The sequence below is a fragment of the Mycteria americana genome, chromosome 1, assembly GCF_035582795.1.
Source record: "Mycteria americana isolate JAX WOST 10 ecotype Jacksonville Zoo and Gardens chromosome 1, USCA_MyAme_1.0, whole genome shotgun sequence".
NCBI lineage: Eukaryota > Metazoa > Chordata > Aves > Ciconiiformes > Ciconiidae > Mycteria > Mycteria americana.
In genome coordinates, this window is record NC_134365.1 from 112,240,933 (window position 1) to 112,261,170 (window position 20,238).

The 20,238-nt window shown below is 37.2% G+C and overlaps 1 long non-coding RNA gene across 5 annotated transcripts in view; it reads left to right on the forward strand.

Annotated features, from left to right (window-relative positions):
* The window catches only part of LOC142416766 (uncharacterized), a 289,637-nt gene that overhangs the window by 33,425 nt on the left and 235,974 nt on the right, over nt 1-20,238 (forward strand). The gene's annotated exons all lie outside the window — the stretch shown is intronic.

The window sequence follows — 20,238 nt, forward strand, 5'->3', positions numbered from 1 at the left end:
CCCCTCCATAACATAAATATGCAACACAACAAAAAGAACAGTATTAACTGTGATCTAGAAACAAAATATTTTTTCCTAGGAAAAACTATATGTAATTATTTCTTCTGTTCTGTATAGAACATGCCTGACCTGCCAGTGGTAGGCAGCATGTTTTGTTTGTTATGTATTTGCCTTTGTTTCCTTCTTTGTCCTACTGAGTTGATAAAGATAAGATTAACATGATCCATAGCTCCTTAAGTAAAGTTTCTAGCATTCCTTGTTAGAATCTTTTTCTAACATTCAGAAAAACAGTTAACGTTTTTCAGTCGTGTTATTTAAACAATGGCCAGATATTGGAGTAGGTACTAAGTGCACTTCCTTATTTCTTAAATATATTTGAACCACTTACAAATAGTCCTACCACATTTTGTTTGATAAATAAAACATCTCTCTTCTAGCCCCAGACTTTGTAGGCAAAAATATAACCCAGATCACCTTTGGAAAAGGCTTCATCTCACTTTTCTAGAGTAGAAGTATATGCTAAGAAGTGTATCCCTGGCATACTGAAGTAGTCTCAAGTTTACACCTATCTTTATCTGTCCTGCTTATATAAACAAAAGTTGAAACATAGGTAGGTCTCTTGGTGGTCCTTCTTGTAAGTGACAGAGGCTTTTAATCTTTATCTTAGTTTAATTTGTGTCCAGTATTCTGCATGGTTGGTTGATATTGTCAGCCCAGTGCTGACGTTAAAGTTAGGTAATTCCTGTTTACTCATTATCCTCTTGAATGCTCTTAAGTGAATGTGGTTTCACTGTACTTATGGAGAGGATCAATTAAGATAATCTTGGATTAATCCCATTACACTCTTTGGTCTTGTTTATGGCTTTCTTTGTCATCAAATTCACACAAACAGTGAAAAGACAGTATTCTGTTTGTGGTACTGTCATTATCATTCATTACAGAATTTCCTCCCCTATAAAAATGTAAATGTATCCTTCACTGAATCCTACTGCTCACAGATATACGAAACCGATATATACCAAAAATTTTGTGTTATGTTACTTTAAAAATAATGTCTTTTAGGTACTGCTCTTACAGATATTAATATGTATAGGGTCACCTTGATACACTCCTGTGAAATTTGTGGTGCTGCTGACAAAACTAACTTTAGTTTCACACTTAAGTTTTAGGAAGTTCAAGACTTTTAGCGGGACATCTAATTTAAAACTTTTCACTACTAATGGAGGTTAAAAATACGGGGCTTTTACTCATCAGCTACTAGAGAGCTTATGAAATGAGTCTATGCAAAGCAGCCTAACATAAGGTGCATTTACCTTTCTCAGTTCAAAACTGTTAGCACAACATTTATGGGATCATAAAAAATACTTCTTGTTGAAAGAGTGCTTTGATGAGCAAACCTGCTAAGAGCATAGAGGTGTGTGGTACGCACTGTAATTTCAAGCTGAGCCGTAATCATATTTTTGATGTGTCAATATGTAGGGGAGTAATCTGTTTCACTTAAAGAAAAAGTGAGTCTGATTCATTTTCACTGGGTCAATTGCTGTCACTAATCCAGAGTCTTTGTCAGCTTGCGGGCTTTCTTGTGTGTTGTGTTTTTTACACTTTTGCTTAAAAGGCAGGTAAGACGATACTGTTAGCACTTTCTGCTCTTGTGTTTTTACTTAGAACAATAATGTGATAGACTTTTAAAACAGCTGCTTTTAGCAAATTCTATTTTTCGCATGTGTATTTATGGGGAGACAGATGGCCAGAGAAGGATAGAATGACTTTGATTTATTTACATTAACCATTTTTTTTTCTGTTTATGGTGTTGTCTTTAGTGTCACACAATGAGTAAGTCTTGAAATTCATTCATGAAATAAAAACTTTGATAGTCCTGGAGAAAAAAACCGCTACAAATGTTAAAGAAATGTAGTTTATTGTGCTAAGGTTTGAAGGAAAAAAATGCGACTTTGTGCTCTCTGAATATTTAACCAAAGGAAAATCTCTCAGGACTGTGTCATGTCCACAGTATGAGCTCATCTCCTGTGTTTTATGTTTGGATTGCAGGAATGATTCTCTCTCCCTACTTTGTGCATATTTCCTAGTGGAATATCTTTGCTGTGTTTCTTCTTACTCATCTCACGCGTTTTTAAATTTTGCATTCTAAGTCTCACTATTTCAGACCGGTATTTTTGTTGCGATCTCTTAGCAAAATTTCATACAGAGTGAAGTAATAAGTCTGTGGTTGCGAGGGGGTGTGTTGTCCTGAGGTATACAGGGAGGTAACTTTACTGAGTGGCTTAGACTTGCAGCGAATCCACATTTAACGATATTGTTCTAAGTACCTGGCACGCAGGAGTATTTCAGGATTGGGTCCTGCAGGCAGTCAACACGATAAAGAGCATTAATTCCAGTAAATGAACATACACATGAGGACTAAGAGCTCTGGAAGTTGTGTATCGTCTGTATGTGTGTGCATAAACACATTGTAATGATTTTATTTCCTAGATTTTTCTTTTCGGTATTTCAAACTACTACAGCAGTGGGAACTATTTTGTGAATTCTAACTCCAGTATACAAAATAGGTGAAGTCCCCAGAGAGCTAATACTGCAGAGTCCGTAGAGTCTGGCACGGCTTTTTTGTAGGCAGGATATTTTTAAAATAATCAAAGCCGCTCTTTTTCTTCGTTTTGGTAGGAAGGTTTTGATGTTTTTGTGAAGCTGGAATTTTGACAAAGAGGCAAAACCCAAAACCCAAATTGTACATTACTTTTAAAAGGATTTAAAAAAAAAAAAAAGTGCAGTGTGAAGAGCAACTCGGTCTAATCCCACGGGGAAAAACAAAAACAAAACAAAACAAAAAAAACCCCAAACCAACCCAACCCACACACAACCAACCAACACCCAAGAAATGTTTTTTCCTCCTCCTCCTCCCTCGCCAGCCGGAGCAAACCGAAGTATCCCCTCCCCCGGTTTCCCCAACCTCCGCTCTGCGGCACCGGGGGCCGCAGAAGACGCTGAAACCGGCGCTGCCGCGGAGCGAGGTGCAGGCCGCCTGCGCGGGGCCGCCGCCGCCTTTGCCGCCTGGGCGCCGCCGGGCGGGGCGGTGCGGTGCGGTGCGGAGAAGGCTGCCGCCGGCCCGGCCTGGCCCGTCGCGCCCCTCTCGGTCCCCGCAGCCCCCGGCGGGTCCCGCCCGGGCTTGGCCCCGCGGGAGAGGCCCGTCCCCCCGCCCTGTCCGCCGGCGGGGCCGCGCTTCCCGGCCCGGCAGCCGCAGGGCGCCGGTGGGCCCCTCCTGGCAGCCAGCGGGTGCCGGGTTTTCTCCTCTCCCGCCCGCCTTTTTCCTCAGCGCACGGGGGCTAGAAAATCGGAAATGATCTTAATTAAATCTTTTCTATACAGCAACAACCGGGCCCTTTTTGTGTGAAGCGAAGGCAGCAGACCTTATCGCGAAAGACAAAGGCAAATGTTTATCAGAGAACAAAAGATGTCCACGGTTGCTTGCGACGGGGGGTGGGGGGGGAGGGAGATTTTTCTCGCTCTCCTGGTGAAGATGTTTAACGGTGTAAGATGTTTATCGGGACTCCTTGTTGAAATTCTTTGTTTCCCTGTAAGACCTACAAATGAAGCTGTTTTTCTTTCTGTGAAGCACACAATGAAAGCCATGAGTTAAACTGCAGAGAATGCAAACACCTGCTTGTCCCTCTGTTGACTTTGCGTTTCAAGAAGATCTTTTCTGTTCCACACGATAATGGTTTGGGGGCTCGGTTTTGTTTGGGGTTTTTTATTCTGTGAGGAGAGAAATGGTCATCTTCTCTGTCTTCCCTTTATGGCGCTTCTGATGCAGCGTTTGTCTCCGTTAAAGGAATACCAGGTTGTTCAATAAAAGTATTCCTTCTCCCACAGAATGGTACGTGTCATCGAGTGAATACGCTATTAGATTTTGCCACTGTGCCTGTCTGGTGACTGCTTATTTTTGTACGCTTATTTTTTTAAATGCGCTGGTTGATAAGCTACACGGTTGTCAACTTTACGTTTTAAGCTATGAACGAGAGGGAGGAAGCGTTAGGATCTGTGTAACTCTCTACAGCGTTTTTGCCTGTTCCCCTTGACTGTTCCCTACGTGGGAACACACTATTTCAGATGTACTTGAACGCCGGTTAGTCAGCGATTTGACATACGTGTAGCCTTAACACGAAATGACTTTAGTTGGTATTTGGAATGTGCAAACGCTTACTTTTATGAGTATGCAGCCCCAAAAGCTAGGTCGTCAGTTACCTACAAAATCTGGCGTAAAAGTTTAAGATTTTATAATACAAAAAGCCCCACTTTCTCCAAGTTGTGAAGAGACTAGTTGTGATTAAATTTATTCACATGGCAAACGTTCAGCCTCATAATAAGCATTATAAGCTGATGTATTGCAGAGAGTTCTGGCACTGAACAACACAAGTCATAGCAGCGTCTGTGATCCAGTATTTGGGTTTTTATTATCGTTCACAGGATTTGAAGAATACTTTAAAATATTTTTCCATGGAAATTTACAATAGAGCTTTACCGCAATATAGGCTTTTAAGTACAATGCTGTAGAGTAAATATACTGCATCATAACAGAAGTGTTATACCCGGTCAGGGCTTGTCTGCTGTTTTAATATATTTCATAAATATTTGGGGGGGGGGGGGGGGGAGGTGGGCATCTGGTTCTGCAAATGACTATACTTGTAGATAGTCCTGTTTATCTGAGGAAGTGTATTCAAGCTGGTGGGACTCCTGGGAGCAAGCACTTGCAGAATCGACAACTATCTATTTCATATACATCATTGAATTTTAAATTAATAATGTAAAATAAAGCTTTGTAATGTGACACAGATTGAAGTATTGTTCGTTGTTTCTTCATTCATGACAGTAATATTTTTCTCAAACTTCTCCATCTCTGAAACTTCAATGGACTGCCTGCTTTTGAAGAACACTTCCTGGGTGTGTTTGGAAATTATTTACCTTTTGCAGAACTTAAAGGTGTCAGTTTTAATGAAATCAAATTATTTTAGTTCAAATTTAACAGAAGAGTTCTAAGACAAAGATGCTGTATGATTCTTTGTTTTCATGTATCTGTTTTTATTCTGTTTGCAGAATAGTGTTTGCATTCTGTTTTTCTTGAATTACTGAGTCCAGATAGTTTGATACAGTTTCTCTTTCCTTAAAGCTGTATAGAGAAGCAGTAAATTACATGGTCTCAGGGTGTTCTTAAAACAGATAAAATTACCCTTTTTTATTTTTGCTTGGCTTTCTCAGTTCAGAGTTTTTTCTTTACTTTCCCGCAGGTAAAACTTGTTCTATGATAACTTGCAAAATGTCTCTGTTATACTAAAGTTTTTTGTATTTCTGATAATATTAGGGTGTGTGTCTGGAAACTAGCACTTAAATATAACAAAGTAGATGGTATTATGATTTTTCCATTCAATTGAATAAAGTGATTATCTAGGCTACCTTGGCTTGAACTACTGTCGTTTTCTCAGGCTCTCTGACAAGACACAAGTACTCTAGTAGAGAGAGATTTATTCTTCAGAAACTTGGAGTATATTCTGTAGAAATATATTTTGTAAAACATTAAATGGCATGTACTTTTGGACTGCTTTTGCCCTCAAGATAAGTTTTCTTCTTAAAAAATAAGCTGGGGCTGCTCCAGCTTTCTTTTCTAGCAGCATATGCATTATTTGAGGATTTTATTATTTTGAGTTCTATAAATACTGTAGTGAATTAGTATTACCACAGAAGCAGGAGAGTAAAAAAGAAGGGAGAAAAAAGCAAGAGGAAAAAACTCTCAGAATATGCCCAAGTTCATAGAAAAAGCTCATCTTTTAAGATAACTTACCCTCCTGTTTACTTCTATCCAATAGCATATTCATAAAATTTCTTTTATCTATATATAAAAAAAATTCATAATGGTTAACATGGTCAACAACTCAAAAATAATGAAAACTAGTGCTGTTGAAATGAATTCACTCTGACATTAGGAAGTAGTTTGTATTACGTTCATGCATTGTTGCTTGTGATAACAATGCTGTCCATTCGATAGGGTGGTTGGTGGTGAAGAACCAGCTTTTTAAATTTATTGTTTAATGCGAGCAAAGTATTTAGAGATGAAAGGGAAAGATATTAAAATCTGAGTATTTTTGGTACAATTTTGTACAGATGGGACTGTAATTGGTGACATGGGAATAGTATATATACTAAATATTTGAAATGCTAATTCCTTTTTGCTTCAGTTTTCCAACTGCCAGCTGTAATTATGGATCTCATTTAACAGATGCTAACACAGGGAGTAACTTCACTCCTGGAGTAATCCCACTGAGACATGGAAGTAAAGTTAAGGCTCAGGTACTTAGGCATTGGTGTAGATACAGTTCTAGGAATTTGCTGGATGCTGCTACTAATGACTTTCTGGTACCTAGGTTATAAACCATTTGCATTTTGAATATATTTTGTTATACGTAAGCTAGGTTATTCACTAATTTTCTTCATCAAGATTAATGGAAGCCTTTAGATTTAAATTTACCACTGTTTACAATCCCTAAAATGTCATTATTTTTTGAGAGAGGGGGATGAATCTGAAATCTTTTCTAGCTCCACAGAGCTCTCATAAAATGAGAGATGTACGTGAAATGGTTTATGAAGATATTTCAATTAGTTTTATATTATTTTCCAATGGGATTATATTGGAATTATAGACATAAAAGTGTTCTATCAACAGTAATAATGTCTCTAAAATTCCTCAAACCTACTTTTTAAATTTTTTAAAACATCTGAATAAAACATCTGTTTAAAGTAAGTTCTATACAAGCTAGGGTTCAATTGGCAGAATAAACTGAAATAACAACGTCAGGCTTCCGCCAGCATCTTCCTTCTGTGAAAATGATACAAACTCATTAAAAAGACAATCTCTTTTAGCCTATCTTTATTTATTGTTAAAATACAAAATCAACTAAATACGTAGAATAAAGTTTTATTTTTCTTTAATTAATATTTAAATATATGTACCATTTATAGTTCCATTTTTATTTAATGGAAAAATTGCATTTTGCTTCCATGAGAAACCCTATATTTTTCAGTCCAGTTTGGAAACTTAATGTTGAACTTTCAGGTCAAATGAAATGTCTTTGTAATTGTAAAATTAAATATTATTAATATCCTGAATGACTTCTTCAGTCCCATAGGACTTTTCTACAAGGATGTGGTAGGAATGAATCAAAAAATGTTCTTTATAATATTAATGGAAATTACTTTAAATTCTTTGTCCTGTAACAGGAAATATGTTCCTTTTGTAGCACTTTGTGGTTGTTGAACAATTCTATAAGATTTTGTAATAGAGATGTGATTTTGTTTTAGCTTCAGAAATTCTAGGACAGGGCAATATTGCCCCCCCCCCTCCCATAAGGACAGAAAATAAAGGCATGAAGGAATGAACTACACAGTAGAACAAATTTTCTTCAATTCCTGAAAAGGAAACTAAGCTTATTATCCTGTGGGCTTTTTTTTTTTAATTATTTTTTTCTTTTTTTTTTTTCCCCAAGTCATTTTAAGATGCTTTAAAAGTTAATGAGAAAACAGAAAGCACATTTTGAAGCAACTTCTGAATGCTTCAGAATAAATGAAAGAACAACCTGATTCTGTGTTTCCTTTTGAAACTTAAACTTGGACAAAAATATTTTTGTGTTTCTTCAGATGCCTTTTTTTTCTCCTTGATTTGAAAGCACTGTAATTGAGTAGTGATTTGTTTTGATAAGAACTAATATAAGTGTAATTATAAAAGGGTGAGTAGAGAGGACAAAAGATTGTATTCTTTCAGATTTTCTAAAATACTGAATCATTGTTTTCTTAACGTTTATGCTGTCCTTATGTCAACACAAAAACGAGGATGTGATTAATGCAGTACTTAGAAGGTTAAGGTGAAGTTTCAGGCTGGATTCAAAAGCAATAAAAAGTGTAACAGGAAACTTCATATTGCTTCACGTTAATGTTCAGGGCCAGATCATAACTACTGGAAGGATAAGAGAGTGTGAAGTCATTTGCTGTCTGGGTTTACGTGAACTTGTCTAAAATGGCATCTAGGGGGAAGGAATGAATGCTGTACACATTGCTAAGGGCTCACACGTTAAAAAAAACAAAACAAAACAAAACCCCGAAACTTTATTCATCTCATTAGTTAGATCAACATAGCAAAAATGTGCTAGGTACTGTACAAACAGAGATACTACCGATGTTGGCTTTCTGCTAGGAAGCAGTTGAGTACATGTTTATTTCCATTTATAGGAATAATTTGATTCTTATAAGGTAGTGTCCATGAATCAGCAAGATCAAGCAAGATCATGAATTGGCAAAATCAAGAGTATATGATTTGGTTAAACATAACTATATAAAGCAAGGAGCATGCCATCTGTTCATTAAATCTGTAAAATACAGAATGAGTGCTCAATAATATTGCTGTCTTAATTGGTAGGTGTCTGGTGGGTTTTTTTGAAAGTACCATGGAAGAAACAACATACTATTTTTTAGGAGTCAGTAGGGATTGATTTTAAAAAAAATAGGCTCCTTGCTTTGTCAACCAATACAATTTATTTGCTTTATTTTTTTGATGCATTTTTCAAGATTGTTTCCTGGGCAAATTCAGAGATGGAGACTGGAACTGAGGTGGCTAATTATTCACACAGTTTTATGGAAGGTAGAAAAACCTAGTTTTCAACCTTTTGTCCCTTACATCTCTTACTAATGCATGTTCTTATTTTGATACTTAGTTATTAAAGCCATACAAATACATGAGAGGTCTCCATCTTGCCACAAATGTACTGTGCTTTACTTTATACGGTCATGTTTGTTTTCTTGATGTAAGTGGAAGGTGGCAGCAGTTTAATCAAATCAGTGTATGATGGGCTCCGAGAGGTTTTGACCTTTCACTTATTCCTTGCAAAGAGGTACTGTTCCCATCTCTGTGCAATGCATGAAGTGGTTAATGCAATACCCGCACTGAGTATGCTGTGCCAGCATCTGGAGGATTACTGGAGTAGATTTTTTTTGTCAAGCTTATCATTAACTTAAGAGAATAAACCGAGAGTAATAGCTATATGTACACAGCATGTATATGATGGAGTGTGATAACATTTAGAAATAGGAACAAGTGAGACATTACTTTAATAAAGCATATATGTGTGTGTTTATATATGTGTACACACATGTATGTATGAACGTGCCAATTGCTATGTTAAAAAGCTGTTTAAAATCAGACTATAATTCTGTTTTCCATTACAATTAAAGCCTAAGGAACCAGGCTGCGTTGAACAATTTTGCTTAGTGATGGGTAGCGTAGCTGCCTTTTTTAATAGCAAAGCTCAAATTTTGAGCTATGCAACCTTCCAGCAGGGGAATAGTATTTCCCTAGAGCATAATATTAGAGTGCTGGGCATGCTAGGGTGTGGTCGGCTGTTTGTTGGGGTAGTAGGAACAAGCGTAAAACTGCCTAGGAAGCAGCTCTTCTGGGACACAGAGTAAAAAATGTCTTTTGCACGAAAGGAGGAGATGAGTGAGACCTGTTCTGTGTCCCCCTCCTGCACTGTCCCGTGCCTCGGCCATATGGGCTGCCTCGCAGATACCTTCATCCACTTTCAACTCTCTGTCTCCATCTTCCTTTCCACCCCATATCTGCAGCATCTGGATACAAAATGCAAGAGAATACATGCCTTTTTGGTGAGATTTCAAACCAGTCTTGAGCTATTTAGGCAGGAAGGGAAGAGACTGTATGTGGAGCCTTGGTGTGAACTTAAAACTGCATGTGAGAGAGAGGACGGTTTTGATGAATATGCAAGAAACCAGGGCAGGAGAAATTCCGAGGTGTTTGCCTAGCTGTGAGGTGGACTTTGTTTTTAATGATGGGAATGAGACAACAAAAGAGGAAGAATTCAGGCATTCGTTTTCTCTGTAGTCGGAGTAGTACCAGAAAGGTGTTCATATTTTGTATGCAACATCAGGAACAGAATAAATGTATTGGGTTTAAGGATGTTGCTAGTATCTCTGTTGTAGTGAAACATGTTTGTTTAAAAAATGCATGTTGTAGATAAAATTAGTTTTAAATTGATTTGTTTTCAAATTGGTTTAGCCATTCAGATTCAATTTTATCTAAGACATTGAGGATTTCGAGACAACTCCTTCCTGAATATCACTACGGAGCTTTTTGGCATTATACCCAAATTAACAGCATGCTGCGTCATTAAAAAATAAAAGAGCTGCAATTTTTTCTTGGCGTAGATTTCTGCAAAGCGATAAAAGACTCCCTATGTTGATTACAAATATTGTAAAATGTTTACTTTGCACTATAAACTTGGGGCATTTCATGTTTGGATATATTATATGTTGCCTCTTAAGACCTTTTCCATTTTTCTGCTTGTATCTTGTTTGACCACGGTTTCAGTTCTCATGTGCAAGAGAGATTTTTGAAGGACAAAACCAATGTGCCCTGCAGAGAAAGTAAAGGCAATGAAGGCAGAGAAAGTAAAGGCAATGAAGGCAGAGAAAGTAAAGGCAGTGAAGGCAGTTGTAGGCAGGATACACGTTAGTTAGGAATCTTGGATTTAGTTAATGCCTACTCTTTTACTGATGGCAAGTTGCACAGTTTCCCAGTGCCCTCATTTCTCCGTATTTAAAACAGGAATAAAATTGACCTGGCATGCAAATAAGTAATGCTGTTCTTTATTTCTGCATTGAAATACTGGAATTTCTTTGCTATTAGATATTTGCTCATTATTAGACCAAACACAAGTTTCTCTTTCTTCAGTTCTAATGCTTATACAGAGAAATCCCCAAGCCTCATACATTGTAGATGTTCCCAGCTCTTGGAAGTATCAACTGAAGAACCACATGCAACTTCCTGGTGAGATCTGTGCACCTCAAATCTCTTCCTGCATAATCCCATATGAGCACAAACCCTTCCCAACCAGAAAGTGCAGTCTTCAGATTATATGAATTGTAAAAAAAGGATTACAGCTGGCTAAAAGTTTCTCAGAAGTGTTGATAAAATTGCCTTTTGCTGTGTCTGTAATAAAGAGTCAAGGATGGGCTACTTCTGCCTTGGGTAGGAGAGGAGCTGGCATTGGACTTTTTCTGTGGGACAGTGCAGGGACTCATTTCTCAAGTATTAGACTTCAGCTATGCATGTGGTTGCAGGTCACATCCTAACCCCTAGAGCTGGCTGAAAGCCAAGAATTTAGTTTCATAAAATACTTTTGTGTTGTTTAATTTTGCTTTTGCATTTCATTGCAGCAGAAGCATGGCTTTTCATGCGTTTTGGTGTAGCACATGGATAAAGGGCGTAGCACATGGGAATAGGAGAACCCATCCTGGAATAGCTGGTGGACTGGAATCCTGAATGCCTCTTACTGTGCTTGAACAGAACAGGGATGCTAATCTGGATCTCCAACTTTGTTTTCTGTTCTGAAAATGAAGAAGTTCTACTTTATGAAATATGTTCTTACAAAAGGCTCATATTTTTACTTGTTTAGCTAAATTTTTTGCTGGTTCATTGTTGGTAGCATTCAGTGGATAGCTTTTACCTATCCTGCGTAGCAGTAGCCATAGCCTACTGCTATGCAGGATTATTTTCCAGATATCTTTCATGTTGAATAACACACAATGTCAGATGGAATTGACATTTATGAAAAATAGCAATATGAGTGCTAATGTTCCTGCTGTGAAATTCTGGAGGCAGTTAGTAAGAAATTTTAATCAGCCATTAAATAATCAATAGTTACTAGTTCACAGAAGATTTTTCAAAATTTTAATTTCTTTCATTTCAGGATATTGGAAATTACGGATAGCATTTTCAACAGGCCTTAAGGAGTTAGAAGTCTGACTCCCATTGAATTTAAGAGTAATTTGAATATTTTATTACCTCAGGCTTCCTTGAAAATCCCAGCATGCATGGGTTGGATAAACTGTTCCTTTACTACTGAAGGCAGTGAATTGTGGATTCTAAATTTCTAGTCCTTCAGAAATCTGTAGATCTGGATAAGGAGAAATGAAACATCCTCAGTGAAACTTTGAATCTTAGAAGACTTTGTAGAGGGACTTTTAAATACCTTATAATGAGTAAATTCAGTTTCATTTTTCTTCTTGTTCACCTTTAGGATCCATCTAATTCTGTGAAAAAGACCATGTGTTCTCAAAGATTTCATAACCTTTTCCTTTTTGTTAGTTGCATAATTTAAATAAGAGAACTCCTCTGTACTGGGAAAGATTTGTGGTGTGAAGACTGTTTTCTTTACTGAAAAGCACTTTTATTTTTTTCTATTCATAGTGCCAACAGAAAAAAAGTACTTGCCATCTCTGTCTCTCTCTAGATATCTAAATTTATCTTTGGGCTGTTATCTTGAATTGCATCAGAAAATATTCAGACTGACTTACTAGTCCGTTACTCTTTAGTTTATTTTTATAATTTTAAGTTCATCAGTCTAAATTTTCTGGGTGAAATGTTTTAAATTAATAAGCTTTTCTGAGTATACTCGTTACCTTCTCTTTTAGTATCATCTGTTCAATAATTCAGCCACCCATCTCAACTCCTTGGATCATACTGCTTCTAGGTTATATATAGTCTCCATTAACTTCAGAAGCAGTTCATATGGATGCATGTGAAACAGACTTGAAGAAAAAATAATCTCTGTTTATGGTGCATTAGGTCTTGGAGGACATAAACCAGTTTCATTTCAGATGAAGCTAATGTGGAAGATGTTCTCCAATCAGGCATTCAAACCACAGAAACAAACTAGAGTTAAAATGTTCATAGCATGGATATCAGGTCCTCAGTACCAAGATGTAGCCAGAATCACCTGTAGCCTGGGAGTTAGGGCATTTTCTTGGAAAGGGTCTTGTGTGTATTGACCCTTTCATGCACAGAAAAGAAGTGGCTCAACTTTCATACTGTCTGAGCAACTGGTCTAAGAATTATATTCCTGTATTTAAAATAAGAAAAAAGAGTTGGAGGAACTAGCCAACAGCGTTGCCTTTCCTCTTCCATGGTTGGCGTGGCTTTTAAAGAAAAAAAGGTAAGCTGGAAGGAAACACCACTGAAAGCTAGCCTCAAGAGAGGTCTCTCTCTACAGGCATCATCTCATTGCTAAAGGTTCCATCCTACAGTTCTGAATAAAACATATGAGCAGTGGGATTAAGTCCTGTCCTTAGTATTCCTTATTGCCTAACTTGAGACAGTGGTCTGCTAAGCATGCCAAGGACTTTTGTATTGTCTTCTTCCCTCCTTCTGTCCCTCCACCCCTCCATCCCTCCCTCCCATCCAGCCTGTTCTTCAGTTTAGGGTAGAGCTGAAGGACAGAAAGGAGAAGGAGGAGTAGTCCTCCTCCTTTTCTCTGGGCTGATACAATCTTTTCCATCCCTGGATTTGGGAGCATTTGAACTAGTGGCTACCACTTGCTGTACAGCAGCCTCCCAGCTCCAGCCTGCTTGGCCTCTCGTGAGTCCGAGTAACAGATGTGAGCTAGCCCAGCCTGCTGTGCCAGGAGGAGACCTGAGATTTCAGGATGTTTGTGCTGGGTGGCTCCTACAGATAGAGTCGGAGGTGACTTGAGGGTCAAACTCCAGGTTTAGAAATGCGTAGTCCTAGGCTGGACATAGCCTTGGTCTCTGTAGGGTATAAAGGCTCCTGACTAATGATAAATAGGAGCAGCCTATTATTACTGGGCAGTAGGATGAGATCTGCAGGGAGGGGAGTTTTCTCCACTTCAGAAGTGTGGGATGTATTTAGCATGGTTAGGGAACAGTTGTGTTTGTTAGGCTTTGAATCTGCTGTGGCAAGTGACGCGTTCCCTTGCTAGATTCTATCATGTAGCCTCTTAAAAAGTTGCTAAATGTCCTTTCTTCCTTTTGTTCTGCTCCACAGTTCAAACTAAAACATGCTGCGGAAAGCTGTCCGTTTTGTGAGAAGTTCGCATTTTTAAAAGCAAAAAGTGGTAATATAAGAGTGATTCATCTCTGAAGACACATTTCCTTTTGATAGTTAGATAACAGTAGAATAATGGAGCTTTTTCAAAGTATTTATGCAAAGCAGCATATTATTAAGCCACAAATATAGTCTAAATTCAAAAGACAAAATTAGGGTGCTTTAACTTCCTCTGTTTGTAGTCTGTTTTGTATATCACAAGAAGACAGCTGTAGATCAGAAGAAAGACATGCTCCTGGCAAGTGATGGGTATATGTGAGCAAGAACTTCCTGTGAGATATTGACCTGGTCATGGTCAGCTGCTCAGAAATTTGTTAAGTAATCTATCTAATATGTCTAAGGAGTAGCATATCAGAATCAATCCATCCAAATGCCTCAGGAAGATCAATAAAAGGATAATAAATCCAATAATTCTCTGTGATCTGCTCTGGTGTGAAGCTACTGGGAAAGCCTTGTACAGTATGAAGATTAATTCTAGTACACGTTTGTTAGGGTGACAAATGCTCTGCACCAGAACTGGTGGCTGGTGCAGAACTCATTTCAAATTCATTTTCAAACTTTATTTTCTGCAGTCATGAAACTGAATGTCAACAAATGGCAATTGCTGAGGACATTTTCAAAAAGGGAAATAGACCCAAAGTTTACAGAAGGAGCTTTCCAGCCTTTTTTTGCTTTTGTGAATCTCCCACTTAATTTCTGTTCAGCAAAAGAAACGCCTTTGTCTTTGATATTGTTCTAATTTTTAAACCACAGTAATTATAACAATAAACCATTCTTTAAGTATAATACAGTGAATACAAAAGCTGAAGGGGTAATAAATGTATTTAGATAGTTAATACACTTACCATATTAGGAACATTAGTTATCAGTCCTTTATGAGAAGGGAACAAAAACCTCACTGTTCAGGCACGGTCTTGGGAGTCAATAATTTTTTTGTTTCATTAGACTGCGGTAGGTATAGAGTCAAGTATATAGTCTAGAAATGATGCCACATATAGTGTGTTTATTATTTTTCCAGTTGACACACCAGCTCAAACACCTCTAGGAAAGAATCCTAGCATTTCTGCTTCTGACTGAATGACATGAGAGAAGTGACCTTTCTCAGGGCAAATTGGCACATCTAGGAAATATTTTTGAATGTTTGAAAACCTCAGAATTCTATTTGTGAGCTCCATTCTAAAAATGTTCAAAGATTTGGGCGCTAGCTGCATCTTTTCAAATCAACTCCAGAGGCTTTGAAGATGAAGAATAGTACTTTAGCCATCTAGATCTTGGTCAGTGAAAGCAATTGGTATTTATTTGAAAATAAAGAACAGAAAGGAGGAGTTGAAGCTTCAATTTACAAAAATAAAAGCAGAGCAACTATTAATTCACATAAAACACTATTTTCACAATCTTAGTCTGCTAAATTGCAGCATTTGTATTACAGACTTTTTAAAACTTTGTAGATTGTGATTTTTTTTCACATTCCTAAATTTTTGCTGCACAAAAATCTGACCATGCCTTAAAATCAAACAGAATACTCTTTGTCCTCTTTGTTCACATTGCCATACCATCATAGTATCTGCCTTCCATGAATCCAGATAAGGAAAAAATTATGTTGAAAGCAAAGCAGATGATGGAATCCAAGCACCCCCCTACCCCCAGTCAGTGAAGTCTGGTTCCTCAGAAATACAGTCTCTGCTGATGCCAGCTCAAAGGGCTTGTTGCATTGTTATAACTTCAAGTCAATGATATCTCATCTTGATGGGTGCCAGTTCTGGGATGCATCTCTGAAGAAGATAATTCAGCCCTACTTTAAATGTCATCTTTATTTGTGGACACTTAGTGTTGCACCGTTTCTGCTCCAATTAGTGATATTGCAGTGAAGATAATAGGTATAATTTCATTAACCCTTTGCCTGCAGGCTTCTTGATGTCTAATGGAAGTCAGCTCAAAAGTCTAGGTGGCCAGCTTTAATAAGTACAGGTATCCTTAAGCAAATTCAGCAATATAACACATTCTGGATGAAACAGAATGTGGCAGTAATACTGGTGAAATGAGGAAGTAAAGAAGTCTTTATAAGCTTAGTGACTTGCTTCTTGGGTTAGCCAGTAGTTATATTGTCAGAGTTGTCTTCAGAAACACCAAAATGGCACTACCCAAGTAATTTTGGAGATTGTATTGGAGCACTGTAATCGTTTTTATTACAAAAATGTCAGGATTAAGGAGGAAGTGTTTCAGGTTCTGGTTTCTAGTGTTTCTTACTGTTGGGAAAGAAAAACAGACAATGGGAAAATAATACATGAAAAAGAGAAGTTAGGACTTAGCTTATTGCCATTTGAAAGGAGAAGGGAGAAGACAACACCTTGGTTCACTTTCTGTATTTCATAAGCTCTCAGCTCTTGTTTGTTCCCTTACTTTCATCACCAGACTAAATTATCTGCTGTCAAGGCATTGAATTCTGAAGGAGTATTTTAGCAAAATGACACATCAAGGAGGCTGTAATGGTGGCACAAAAGCAAGGATAGGAACATTTTCTTTTATCCAATGAAGAGGTACTGGTTTAAGATGTTCAAACTATTAGCATAGCTACTTTTGGAAATAACCAAAGATGGGTCATAAAATATTTTCTTAGTTTGTCAACAGCAAATTCAAATGTTGTGTGTTTATTTTAGTATGTGGACAAAGCTAGGATAAAACCACGTTCAGACTAGTGCAATAGCAACTTTTTTGCCTGCTGTGCTTTTATTAGGCCACAGATTCATCCGAGTCATTAGAGTTCAACTTATCTATACAAGTGTCTCAGAATAAAGTGAGATGATAGCACTAATGCAAATTAAAATCAGCTCCTTATGGCAGTGTAGAAATACAAGTTATTTCTGATTAGTGGCACAATGTTTCATTTCTGCTCATCCCCTCTCTGTGAGGGTTATTTCCTAACTGGAGCAGACAAATTCAGCTGCTGGGTTGCCTTGTATGAAAAATGATGCAACTTGGAGATGATACATTTGAGGGCTCATGCTTGTAGGCAATATGTTTTTAATGCTTATAGGAAATACCAATAGATAAATAAATAAACAAATAATTAGGCCAAAAGAAGAAAGGAAGGATGGTGCTTTCCATAACAAATTGATATTCAGAAGTGTCACCCCGAGTGGACAAAGATCAGGGATCAAGCACACTAAATGAATGTTGTCATTTTCTGTAAACTCATTCTGAAGCTGGAATGGGAACACATTGCAGTGTGACGGAGTATTGAAAGTCCAAGGTGCATTAATAGCACATAAAGCTTCCAGATTGTGTATGAAGGAAAAGCTCCTTTCTACTTTTAACAGATTTTTTTTGTTTCTTGTTTTCTGAGTAGGCTCTCTTCTGTTGAATTTTCTTGGTGCCTAAACATTTATAATTAATAGTCATGAAGGACTGCAGTTTGTACTCTCATTTTCTGTATTTTGAGACAATAATCAGTGACAATGTTCTTAGTTGTAAATGTGATAAAATCAGTCACCTTTGCTCACGTAGTTTTGACCTTTATCGTTCTTCATAGTCATTTGTTGGGTCTTTCACACTAATTCTTGGGAAAGGGGAAGAGCACTATAATGTCTATTCACCCAATGATGACTGTTCAGCACTGTACAGAATGAACTTTTCGGAATATCCCCTTTTCCTGTTTGTACCAAATTTTTTGGACAGACCTGAGATCTTCCTTTCTTTTCTGCACAGTTTGGAAAAAGAAGACCAGCCTCTAGTTGCTCAGGTGCTGCTCTTGGTGATTGGCTGAGAAGATGCAGCCCTGAGAGTGTGGTGTTGAGGTTTCACTTCTGAAAAAGAAGAAATAATACAGGACTGGGTCGGTAGCTTGTTTGAATTTAGGGCTTGGCTGTGAGCAGAAATTTATTGCATCTTTCCTTTAGAAAATGGTTCAATCCATAGAATTCTTAGGCAGGGCTTGAAGATTTTATTTAACTGTTTATGTTTTGCTCTTTTACCTTAATGTGGAAGGCAGCAGGACATTAATATTTGATGGTAATTTGTTCCTATTACACTTACCTTAAATAAGAGGTTATTCTCATTCCCTATCCAAGAGCAGAACTGTGATAGCATTTAGCATATAATGTCTCAGTATCATAAGATTTGATTTTGGTATTTTTTTCCCCTCCCATGAGCTCTGTTGTCTCTCACAGAGTTTGGTTTTGCTTTGCTTTAGGAACACGAATTTTGATTTCCATTGTAGCTCTACTTCTGACCCTCCACAAGATGTTGATTTGAGATAGGTGTGCTATAGTCCCTTATTAAAGACTTATGCTTTATAATTTTGAACACACCTTATAATTTCTTATACTATGGGCTTTGATATTTTGTCTTCATCATTTATATATTAAATGCCAAGTTTGCTCAGCTATCAAGTAAAGAGTGCTGATGGGACCCCGTTTCAGCATATTCAAAGTGGATCTGACCAGAGTTCCTTGACACAGATGACTTTGTATCAAGCATTCTGCATAAACGTTTATCCCCTGGAAGCTCTGATTTTTTTTAGGGCAGTAGTACGTGTTTCGGGTTATTCTCCTATGCCTGTTATTCAGATTGACTATCACTGTGAAAGTGAATAGGGACATCGTGTTATGCAAAGTAGTTGTAGAGATATTCAGTATGTGTTTTTTCTTTATGGTACATAGTTATATACCCTTTTCTCACCAGGTTGAAACTATGTGAAGTGAAGGAGAATGTCATACTGTGGTACAACTATTGAGTTTTGTATTGAATGGCTACCAGTTGAGGGACGGAAATTTCAATTTATTCCATAAGCTGCATAATAAAACAACAATGCCAGTGCCTGACTGCATTAAAATCTGTATTTCAAGGGTTAGCGATGTTATGCAAAAAGTAGTTGAAACCCAATAATTTTACCTGTGTATGGCTTTGCCTGTGGGGATTTCTGTGTATGCTAATAAAGAAAACCAATTAGAAGCATGCCAGGCTTGTTTTCTTCTTTGGACCTCCTCATCTACAGTATATGCATGGCTGACATTTTGAACCATGGGTCTCTTGAGGTTTAGTCTTGTAATCATATGTGTATCCATATAAGTAGATACCCAGACATGATAAACACACAGACATAATTCAATACTTGAGGTTAGTGAAAGGGATGTATACTATATTGGGATCAATTGCTTTGTGTTTTTGTGTACCTAAAGTATGTATTACTTTCAATCGAAAAAGAAATTTGCCTTGGAGAAATAATTATTTAATTATCGGATACATCAATAAGGAAAATATTTTATTTGCATTCTGCAGGTAGGCGCCTGGTTTACAAACTTCTTAGAACAAAATATTGAAAATATTTATTTTCTGTCTTCAGTCACTAAAAGAACTTCAAACTCAGAAAGACACTCTGTTAAAAGACATTTTCTTCTTGCCTTAAAATGATATACTTTAACTGTGGTCTGTGGTGCATACATTTAGTTAAAACAGAGTGCTTGTGAGGTTCTGCTACTCCAAACAAAGAGGGTAAATGTTATATGAAGTCATTGGTACTTTATACAATAAAGGATTAAATTAGTCTCTTATAAACTTGATTGCCACTCTATTGAAGTTATGCATGTTTACAAACTATCTTGAATTTGGCTCAAAATCTGCTGATGACTCTAAAAAGAGAATGCTTGAAAATAAAGTTTATAAATTTTATATTTTTTTTAAATGGGGTTTGTATTCTTTGTAGTCTCAGCTTGTTCTTTAATAATCAACTCCTCTTTCTCCACTTCTCCTTTCTGTGTGTGTTCATGTTGGTTGTATACTAGTCCATGTGGATTTAGGAGCAGAAATCAGTTTCCACTTCGGTTAATGCATTATCAGAAAAAATAATGAAATTCCAATAATAGGACCTCAAAATTGACATAGATAGACGTCTTTAGTTCACTTACCTCTAATTGTATAATGCTTATCTTCGCACTTCTACAATTGCTGCATATTTTGAAACTGGTATTCATGGTATTCAACATGAATATGGTATTCAACATTCTGTTGTACACTGGATACGTGGCAAATACAAGAAAGCTCATAATCCAAAGTAATGCTGTCTTTACTTCTAAATGGTGAAAATCAGTTTTTCAAAGAAAGGCACTTTATTATATTTATAAACCAGATCAAGTTTACTGATGATGATGCGGAATGCATAAAAACATAGCTTGAACTCTGGGTGTCAAGTTGAGTTTTCAAGATTGAGGAGTAGTGAAGTCTTTTTTTTTTTTCCCCTTGTAAAACATCAGACTTGGTAGGGATGAATCGAA